Source organism: Podarcis cretensis (assembly GCF_951804945.1).
Source record: "Podarcis cretensis genome assembly, chromosome: 7".
Classification (NCBI taxonomy): Eukaryota; Metazoa; Chordata; class Lepidosauria; order Squamata; family Lacertidae; genus Podarcis; species Podarcis cretensis.
In genome coordinates this window covers 38,373,589-38,384,710 of record NC_137176.1, presented here as the reverse complement: position 1 = coordinate 38,384,710, position 11,122 = coordinate 38,373,589, and the positions used below count along the sequence as shown (strand labels likewise).

The 11,122-nt window shown below is 41.6% G+C and overlaps 1 long non-coding RNA gene across 1 annotated transcript; it reads left to right on the top strand.

Moving 5' to 3' along the window:
• The first annotated feature begins 1,845 nt into the window (after positions 1 to 1,845).
• On the top strand, positions 1,846 to 7,825 carry LOC307219829. The gene is made up of 3 exons (XR_013840590.1): positions 1,846 to 2,041; positions 2,252 to 7,075; positions 7,122 to 7,825. It is a non-coding gene; the product is annotated as an uncharacterized lncRNA (long non-coding RNA).
• The last annotated feature ends 3,297 nt before the right edge of the window (positions 7,826 to 11,122 follow it).

Here is an 11,122-nt window from a genome sequence, read left to right as displayed (position 1 = left end):
TATTGTGGTGAACATAAAACTTCAAAACTTAATAAAAATTATTTTAAAAAGAAAAAAAAAGACATTTACACCCACTGTATTAATGCTGCAAGGGACTTTTTTATGTGTTCTTATGACCAACAGGTGGTGGAAGGAGCGAGCCGCATTCCAGTGAGTGAGCCTGTCCCTGGCTATTGTACTGGTTTTAACCCTCTCACTAGTCAGAGCTGAAGGAGCTAATGGGCAGAGGGATTAGGAGAGGGAGGCTGGAGAAGATGAAACAGGTTTCAAAAGGCAACAAATCAGGTTAGGTTAGATTGCTTTTCAAAACTATTGGGATTTTATTTTTTAGAGTAAATGAAGAGATTTCACTGCTGAAAATCATCATTTACAACTTTAAAAAGGGACACGGGTAATTTTCACCTGTGATCTCTGCTGTGGTTGATTTCAAATACTATGCAGATATACCTTAATCAGGTATTTGTCCCTAAAAAGTGTTAGGAGAAGCATTAAATTCTAAATTAAAAGGAAACCAAAGGAAAATAGAAGATCAAAAAAGACAATCCTAATAACAGAGGGACAGTAAATTGTAGACAGATGGTGGACCTTGAGAAAGTCCCCCAAAAAAGAGTTTAGCCAAGCAAAATTTAAACTGAAAACTCAGAAAAATACCAAGATGGAGATGTTAAAGAGAATCAAGGAAATTTAAAAAAAACTTAACTGGAAAAGCCAAGAGAAAATGAAGCTAAATGAAGGAATGTGAAGCGGGGAAAACAAGTTTTATTTACTTTTCAGACTAATTAGTCTTTGGATGAAAAGAAGGAGCACATGGATATGAAGCCTGCTTAAAGCAGAGAGAAAATGAGGTGGGAAAATAGAAGGCATTTCTTTTAAAAGGCAAGTTGGGGGGTTTTGTTGCTGAAGCTAGAAATATGCAAGTGGAGAGGGCAGGAAGCAAAGAATAAGGGAGAGGACAAATCCACTCCTTCTGCTTTCATGTTGACTTAGGATGCCTTGGAAGGAGAGAAAGGCAGGTAAGATAAAAAACTTGCTGAAAAGGCAAATAAAGTATTTTGAGGATGAACCTGCTGATGGCGGCTGGATAGTGACTGCTCAGAGACATGGCAAGTCCAGGATCCTGTGGGAAAGTGCTTTCTCTGAGGGAAGTTCCTGAAAGAGTAGAATGGCTAGAGTGACGGATTAGGAACTGGGAGACTAGAGTTCAAATCCTCACTCTGCCATGAAACTCTCCATCTCTAAGCCTAACCTACCTCACAGGGTTGTTGTGAAGATCAAATGAGGAAGCAGACTAGAACATCAACTCCACTAAGCCTTTCCAACAGAACCAGCAAGATTATGAAAAGATATGGGAAATAGAGCTCAAAAGGTAACTATGGAACAGGCCAGGCAAAATTACCTGTGATGCGTAATGTGGCTCTCTGGTGGTAATAACCAAGGTTTCGGGATTTTATTTGATTTTTGCTAAGTGTCTTCTTGGAACAGCTATTTAGCATACAGCTCAGACAACACAAAGTGTTGACTTTATGCAAACAAAAATATACAAACTTCTCACTTTGAAGCGATCATCACAGCTGAAGGAAGGTAACTATCAAGTACTCTTGTATTTTCAGAGGGGATGAAAGGCTCAGATACCTCACAAGTAAACCCTAAACGCTACATCACAATGATAGCAGCAATATAGTTGTATACATTATGCCTGAAGGACATCTTAGTGAGTATCCCTTGCTTGGCTGGGAAGAAAATTTATGTTGTTTTCCTTTTGCAACTCTTTGTGCTGAGATTCTTTCCGGTTGCGGTGACTCAGTTGTCAGAAGAGGCCCTATTCTGTGCCACCACAATGAGGCTCCTGCATTTCGAATGTCCTGCTTTAGGTAAGTTCACATTCCGCCACTCAGTGGTCTTTGTTCAAGACAATGTTTTTCATATTGGTCTCTCCTTTTTCTCATTTTCTTTTCTGCTGGTCTCTTCACAGGTCTCTCCAAAGAGCTCCCAACCATCAACTGAAGCCAACTCTTCCAGCAGAGTCCCAGAAGTCATGGTGGTAAGAAAAGCAGGGGGTTTTTAATAAAAAAAATCTCTTTAGGATTGGTGGGAGGTGGCTGGGGACTAACTAGTGACTCTAGATCGCAGACCAAAAAAGGGGAAACCGCATGACACACTCTCAGATGGACAAACAAAAGGGTGAACAATCTTCCTTCTTTCCACACAGAGGTTTAAGTCTGAATCTCATCTCTCTGTTGTGCCCCTATAGATCAATGGCTCATCCAGCTTCAAACAAAAATGGCGGTCAAAATGGTATTCCATGACTGAAGGACATTTAGGTGAGTGTGCCTTGCTTGGCTAGGGAGAAAATCTCTATTGTGTTCCGTCTGCAATTCAGTGTGCTAAGACTCTTTCAGGTTGCGGTGACTCAGTTGTCAGAATAGGCCCTATTCTGTGTCACCACAATGAGGCTCACCTGCAGGTAGGAGAACACTTCTTCTTTTGTTCCAGCTCCTCTTTTCTTCAGGTTTCCCAGAGTTCACTCTACCTGAGGTGAGAGTCACCTGCATTTCGACTGTGCTGCTTTAGGTAAGTTCACATTCCACCACTCACTGGTCTGTTTTCAAGACAATATCTTTTGTATTGGCCTCTCCTTTTTCTCATTTTCTTTTCTGCTGGTCTCTTCACAGGTCTCTCCAAAGAGCTCTTCTTAACATCGTAAGGGTTTTTTTTTCCCTGAGAGAACATTCGCAGAATGTTCCCTCAGGTTTTGCTTTTCACCTTGTTGCATTGCTCCAAAAAAAAAAGCAAAAGACACTGGTGGTCGGCATTCCTGGTTCCCAGGATGGGGTTCAAATCCCTGTGGTGTCCTTGCTAACTTCCAATGCAACCCTCATGCCCCTCTGTTCTTCCCTATATCCCTAACTTCCCAAAGTATTAGCATGGGAGGATTTTTGGGTCGTGATTTCAGTGAATAAGCTTGGTTCTGAACTCTGCCAAGGCATCAAAGGACCAAGTCAAGCAACCTTTGCACTGTGCCTGCTGCTCTAACGAAGCTCCCCTGATGCACCACCAGCTGGATCATGTGGGTGCTTCCTAACCTAGCATTCCAGATATGTATGTATGTATTTAATTTCTATATGGCTTTATATTTTTAAGAAAAATCTCAAAGCGGTTTACAGAATATTAAAACATCAGTAAAACAATCTGAAGAAAGTAAAATATAGAGTATATTCTGTCAGATTTTAAAAATGAGATACTGACACAAATGCAAAAGCAGAATGAAAAAGTTGTAGTGGAATTGGGGAAGAACACAAAAATGGTCACAGAAATGTCTAGCAAATTAGAAGCTTTGGACATTTCTGTGTAAAACTTAGAAAAATTGAAAAAGAGAACAAAGAAATTAGAGGGTAACAAGAGATAATAAGGGGGTATGAGAGATTTAGCTGCCAGACAGGATCAATTTGAGGATTGTCTCGCAGTCTTAGAGATTAGACAAAAATCTAATGTTTTGCGAATAAGAGGCCTTCCAGAGGCAGAGGGGGAACAGATTCTTTAAAAATACATAGCCAAGACAATTGCGGATTGGTTGGGAGAGGAACAGGAGTATGTTAAAGGATCTATGGACAGTTGCTACAGTGTCCAGTCTAAAGGCTAAGAAACAGCCTGGAGACTGTTTGGTAACTTTTAACTCTTAAGAAATTGAAGGACGCTATAGTCCAGAACAATTATGAAAACAGACTCTAGGTGGACAGAAACCCTGTGGCTATGTTTAGAGAGATACCTCCCCGTTTGCTTCAAAATGTCTTGATTAGAGTCAATATTAAATTTGGGTGGAAAGTCCCAGAAGGAATTTCCTTTACATACAAGGAAAAAAAGATATAGATTGGTAAATGAAGAGCAGGCACAGGAATTCTGGCTAAGACATGGCAGAGATTTTGACAACCCATACACTCCACAGGACCTGTTAGAAGAAGTAGGAGGAGCAGGGGAAGGAGCAACGGGGGGGATATAGATAATTTAGAGAACCAAGACAACACAAAACTTTAGACAAGACTTTAGGGGGGAAGACAAGCAAACATAACGGCAGACTTAAAGGTACTGAGTTGGAACGTAAACGGTCTAAACAGTAAAGTAAAAAGAAAGAATGTCATGAATACACCGGCTCCCAGGGAAGTAGTACAGGCAGAGGGAGAAAGCAGACAGGAAGAGAGGGGGTTAAATGCAGGACTAGATGAGTACAATCAGGAGTCCTTTCCCCAACCCTCAGGAATGTCGACTGGAAACAGCCCTGATGGCAGACAGACAGCCATTTGCCAGCCAACCAGTGGAGTTCAAATTACAGAGATGCATAGCAGCTGCAGCTGGGAGAGGGGGAACGAAGATGGAAGCTCCGTGTCTGGGAATGAGAAAGGGGAGGGGGCTGACCCCCTTAGATCCCGCTCTCGTCAAATAGGCGGCCTTCAGGACAGATCATGTCACAAGAGGAGGCTGGGCTGCTTTTGGTTTCACCAGAAGAAGCCTCCTCAGTAGGAACATCTTCACTGATGGACGGACGGCAGCGTTCACTGCTCCATGAACTCTGTTGGGGTTTTTTGCAATAAATCTTCTTTCTAATTAACCACACTCATTTGTTTCCAAGACTCCCTGACAAATAAAATTGAACATATAATTCTCAAACAAGATTTAGATGTAATTTGTCTTCAAGAAACACATATAACAAGCAAACATAATGGGCAGGTTCCAATCTGCCTTCATTACATATCTCTAGGTGCCAGGCAAAAACATTCCTCTTCTCCCAAGCCTTTGGCTCATTAAATAATCTATGACCTTTTAAGCTGGGGAGGTTAGTTCTACTCTGGTATGCATTTTTGTGTTTTTATATTGTAAACCGCACTGTGATCTTCGAATGAAGGGCAGTATAGGAAGAAGAAGAAGAAGAAGAAGAAGAAGAAGAAGAAGAAGAAGAGGAGGAGGAGGAGGAGGAGGAGGAGGAGGAGGAATGCTCTGGTGTAGATTCACTCTCAGTTTAGACAATGGTTGTCAGGGTTGGGAAGTGTACGATCAAACATTGGGGTGGGTCCAGAAGACTTGCGATGAATAGTGTTGCCCTCATGCCAAACACCAGTGGAGGAAGTGGGAAGATCATTATCAATTATTCCTCCTTCCCCATGTAGCCCCTGCCCTTGTGACAGAGCCGCCTTTTCCTGGGGGTGCTAGGGGTGCATTACCCCAGGGCGCCGAATTCTGTGGGGTGCCCGCCTCTGAAGCCGCCTAAGCTGTTAACTGCAACCCCCGGGTGATTGCGTTTGATGGCTCATTTCCGTTCTCTATTGTGAAATAGCTGCACAATCAACATATCCAGGGGTGCCCCTAGTGGTGTCTTTCATTTTAGCATGATTGCAAAAATGGAAAGGCGGCGGTATCGCAGATGTTTTTTACTTTTTATGTTTGTGGTTCTTGCTGTCCCCCCTTAAAAGCAAAAAACTCTGAGCTGCCCCTCTTAAAAAAAGCTGAACAACTTTGACCTGCCTCCCCCCCCCCCAAAAAAATTGGGGGGCGCTGGGCGAATTTTTGCACCCTGGCGCCGCATATGCTAAAGACTGCCCTGATTATGTTTAAATTGATCTTGCAAGTGCATAGGTTTTCCAAGCTTAAACTCCTACAGAAGTGTGAAAGGATTTCCCTCCCCAACATTATTTTCACATGTGTGGTTTATAGTCACATCTCTTTCAGATGCAAACTAGGGGCAATCAGGAAAGGATCAGCTTCATTTGCATTTGTGTTTAAAAAAAAAAACAACCCATGCCTGCTTACAAAAGGGTGTGATTTGAGGCTGTCCTGTGGATATTTCTTCCTTCCCATGATTAGCTGGCAAACAATTCCTCTTTGCTACACTATGGTTGGTTGGTTTTTTTCCTGAAAGAAAATAATAATATGTTCCCAGTTGCATATCTCTGCTAGTGCAGTTGCTGTTTGCTTTAAACTATTATCTTGAACTTCAGTTTTGCCTCATGTTTTCCTTCGGGACTGAGACACAAACAGGTTTGTGTGATTAAAAACCATTTGTATAAAGATAATCCTGGATTAAATTATATCTGATTACTTCATATCTTATCAGCAGGGATTTAACCAAGTGCCACTCAATAGGATTATCAAAATATTTTAAAGCTTCCAGGTATCCTTCATTCAACATCTGTGATGCAGGAGCTGTAAAATCTTCCCCCCAGCACTCAGTGCAGAAGCAAATATTTCAAATATAAAATAGATAATAGAATGAAATGAATTCCACCCCCCAAAAAAAGTCTTTTGTGTGGTTGTTCTCTGAATATTCTCTGTGAGTGCAAATTTGCTAAGCTATGAACATTTCAGTTGACAGAACCAGATGAGAATTTGCAAAGCCTCTGTATAACTGGAGCCTCTTCAGAATAGCTAAAATCTGACCATAAAGGAGGTAGGATTAAATTCAACCTCCTCTTCCTCTTCTGTCTATGGTCAATGTAATTTCAACTTGTTTGAAAGGGTTCCACATGAGTATTGCCAACCAAAAAAGGGAAATCCCACAAAATCCTACATTTAACCTGCTTGGGTAAATGATTTTTATGCAGCTGGGAGTTTGTGCATCACTGATTGTTGCATGTCTGTGGCACTCCTAAATGGAATGGGGCATTTGTGTTATTTGACTGCAAACTGCATCTGCATCTACGTTTTGTGATATCTGACAATAGCGATAAGTATTTGGGCAGCATATGACATGTAGCAATCAGCAGTTGACAGTTGGTAGCTAGCATTTCGCAGTATCTGACATGTTGTGATGGATAAAACTTGACATGGAATTTTGTTCAACCATAACTGTGAATGTTTAATTTAGGTGTCAAAATTCAGTTCTGCAATTCGAATCACAACATCAAATGTTGATGGTCAAATTTTGACAAATGTTGAATTTCAAATTTTCAAAATTGGCTGACTTTTGAAATTTTGCAAGCTACTTCTGCCCTATTTTCAGCAATTCCACACACACTTCCAGTGCAGCCCCCCATTTCCATTCTCAAGAGAGACTTTTCAGCAGGTATAGTAGAAAAGAAGGGCTCAAGTTGAGAGAGAGAGAGAGAAAGAGAGAGAGAGAGAGAGAGAGAGAGAGAGAGAGAGAGAGAGAGAGAGAGAAAGGCATGTTGCATGAGCAGCCTTCCATTCACATATAACATTTGGATATAATTCAGTGAAATGCCATTGTGTTTCTCTGTAACCAATAAAGGGGAAATGGCAAGTCCTGAATACTGATGCTCCGTTTCTACATGATAAATAGAAGGGCAGAGATAAATCCCATTTACAATGCACACAAACTATTTCATAGCCTATAAATGAAATATTGGTCTTCTTCCAACGTAGCTGAGCATGAAAAGTCATGTGTATTTTGCCAAGCAAATAATGTCATATTTCACCACAAAAATAACATCAAAACCTTATATCAAAGCATGCAGAATGTGAAAAGGAAATGTAATATCAATGTTTTATAATTTATTATTGCATTTTGTTATATGAAATGCAGCGCTCCTGATAGTAATAGGAAAATTGGGTGCTACTTACAGCTTTATTTCTTCAAGTTTCTTTTCAGGCCTTTGATCATAAAAAGCTTCTGATGAAACTATTTTATAACCATATTAAGATGTAATTAAACATTTCAGTTGATCAGCAATGATGGAAATGGGAGGATAATGAAACAATGGATATAATACAATCTGACAAAGGTTAGATATGTACCATACTCACTGCACGTATGCTGGGAAGCTCTTATGGGCCTCCTGTAAATAGATCTAACTTCTTAAAGAGGCCATCCCACTGATCTAAGATAAAAAGGTAAAGGTACCCCTGCCCGTACGGGCCAGTCTTGACAGACTCTGGGGTTGGTGCGCCCATCTCACTCAAGAGGCCGGGGGCCAGCGCTGTCCGGAGACACTTCCGGGTCACGTGGCCAGCGTGACAAAGCTGCATCTGGCGAGCCAGCGCAGCACACGGAAACGCCGTTTACCTTCCCGCCAGTAAGCGGTCCCTATTTATCTACTTGCACCCGGAGGTGCTTTCGAACTGCTAGGTTGGCAGGCGCTGGGACCGAGCAGCGGGAGCGCACCCCGCCGCGGGGATTCGAACCGCCGACCTTCCGATCGGCAAGCCCTAGGCGCTGAGGCTTTAACCCACAGCGCCACCCGCGTCCCTGATCTGATCTAAGATACATTGGCACAATGATTCAGAATTGGCAACATGTCCTTCCTTTATGGGAGTGGTAATCAACTGGGTTTTGCTCAAAGTAAGGTAAAGATAAAGGGACCCCTGGGGTTGCAGCGCTCATCTCACTTTATTGGCCGAGGGAGCCGGCGTACAGCTTCCGGGTCATGTGGCCAGCATGACTAAGCCGCTTCTGGAGAACCAGAGCAGCGCATGGAAATGCCATTTACCTTCCGGCTGGAGCGATACTTATCTATCTACTTGCACTTTGACGTGCTTTTGAACTGCTAGGTGGGCAGGAGCAGGGACCAAGCAACGGGAGCTCACCCCATCGCGGGGATTCAAACCACCGACCTTCTGATCAGCAAGTCCTAGGCTCTGTGGTTTAACCCACAGCACCACCCACGACCCTTTTTTTGCTCAAAGTAGGTCCACTGAAAGTAATCATTTTAGGTCCATTAATTTTGGCAGGCCTACTCTGAGTACAACTCAGTTGAATACCACCCCATGGTCTCCCTCAAGCTGTTCCAGATTTAGAAAATACCATAGAAATGGATGCAAGCAAGTTTAGAATGACCGCTCCCCGCTTAAAACGGGGGGCGCCCTTTGCGTGGACGTGTGCAGCCCCTAGATCTGGAGCGGCTCCATCAGCATAGGCTTGGCTTTGCCTTCCCTCAGGTGGAATGCAGTTCCTGTCCAAATGCATGACCAATTTGCAGATAAAGATCTTTTCCCACTCTCATCAACAATTACTAAGAATTCAGGTATATTATTATTCAATCTTTCAGAGATTCAGGCTATGATTAAAGCAAATCCTAGCCTCTCATTTCTTCTTATCTAATTGTAACTAGAGCGATTGACTTGAGTCAGAAGTTTCATATTTTTCTTTGATGTGGGCTATATTACTAAAATATGAAATTTAGGATTAATTTTATTAGACACCCCCCTGCAAATTTTATAATTAAGGCAAAAGGCAGAGACATGGGGATACAACAGAAAGGTAATACTAAATGCAGGCAAGAAATGAGCAAGCTTAGGAATTAAACTGAGTCATTTTTTCCGGAGACCCTGACTTCCAGTGTGCATGCTTTGAATCATTATCATGTAATGAATCGTTATCATGCAATATTAATATGGCACATGGCTTTTTTACTTGTTAGGTGATGCGGTATTATAAACTTTTAATTATGGAAAAGGAAATTAAAGTTAATGACTTCTTAATGTAAAAGCCTTTAGTCAGAGAAGGAAGTTGCCATAAATGTTAATAAGTAATTTTTCGAGGCTCATGAGTCATCTAATCGGAAGGGAAGAAAATATACGTATGCATTCATTAAACCCATTTGTTTATAGAAACTCATGAAAGAACGTGGTCTCTACTGAGCCCTGGGAATATACTAAACATTTGGATTTAGCCATGTGATGCTGGTGTGTGTATAGAGCTAAATCATACCTGTCTCCAGAATTAGAAAACAGGCAAAATGTTCAATGACGATAAAAGCTGTAAGGGCATCTTCCAGAAGGGCCAGCAGTTTGAGGCTCTTGAAACCCATTATTACAAAGGATTGTCTATGTCAATATCACTGTTAGGGGTTTCTCAGGTTAAGATCTGTGACTGACATCAAATAAAATTCAGAAGCAATCCTTAATGTAAGACATCTGCAATGATATATAATAAATAATAATAACAATAATAATAATTTATTATTTATACCCCACCCATCTGGCTGGTTTCCCCAGCCGCTCTGGGCAGCTTCCAACAAAATATTAAAATACATTAGTCCTTCAGATATTAAAAGCTTCCCTAAAGTCAGTGTTCTTTCTGTAAATGTACTTTCCATACCTTTACATTATTCTGTTTTGTTCAAAATGCATCAGTGACATTGTTCAAATAAAAAACTTGGTGTCTCCTTGCCCAGGGCCAGAAATTCAGTATGTGGATGTATTTATCTGGAATGGCAAATCAAGTTAGCACCAACAATGTGTTCATTTGATTTTTTCAATGCCAGGTCCTTGAAAAGTTATTATTGTCATGTCTATTGCCTAAGTGTACAGCATTCAAACATATCTATTATGTCACTTTTTGACCTTCGAATATATGTATACAACCAGCAAAATGCTTACACCGAATAAAAAAGTAGACAACAGCATCACTTAAAAATGGTACTCATAAGACTACAAATTCGTCATATATATACTGTATTGGGCATTGTCTCACAAATATCCGATCCTTGTATCTTGAAGCATCACCACTGGCAAAGTTCAATGCTGCGTTTCAGCTTCCACATGCAACAGAAATAAAAAACAACCTTCGCCCGCAGAATGAGTCCCTGCATGAACTGAGACCATGACAGTCAGATCTGCCAAATACAGCTGACATAACCAGTGCTAAACAAACATCTTAGGTGATCAATCAAAGTGTAGTCAGCAGGAAAGCCCCTATTCCAGATGCCTAAAATCAAAAGTGAAAACCTAAACATGAGTGGGGCGAAACAATTATTTTCAGTCACTGCCAAGTACGATCAGGACTTTGTTGGTTGCTTTCAAAACTCAGGATGGAGCTTAATATAGATGGCATTCCCTGGGAAAATCTTGATCCACATTGTTGAGAACAATCTTCCATAATCTGCTCCCTTCTAGACGTGGTAGTCCACAACACCTGGAGGATACCACATTGACCAGCCTTGGTTTAGTGTGATGGGCTGCCAGGGTTTACTGATTATTTGCCAGACCTTGCCCCTTTAAATAGGCCCCAATCTTCACCACCTGAGGGGACTCCACCCATGGGAGATGAAGGGGCCTAGATGCATTGCCTCAGGCAGAACAAAGAGTGGGGAGAGAGGGAAGATATAGAAACTCTCAAAGACAGTGAACAGGCTGGATGGAGAAGCCCCAAGGTGAGGAAGGGAAAAGACTGAAC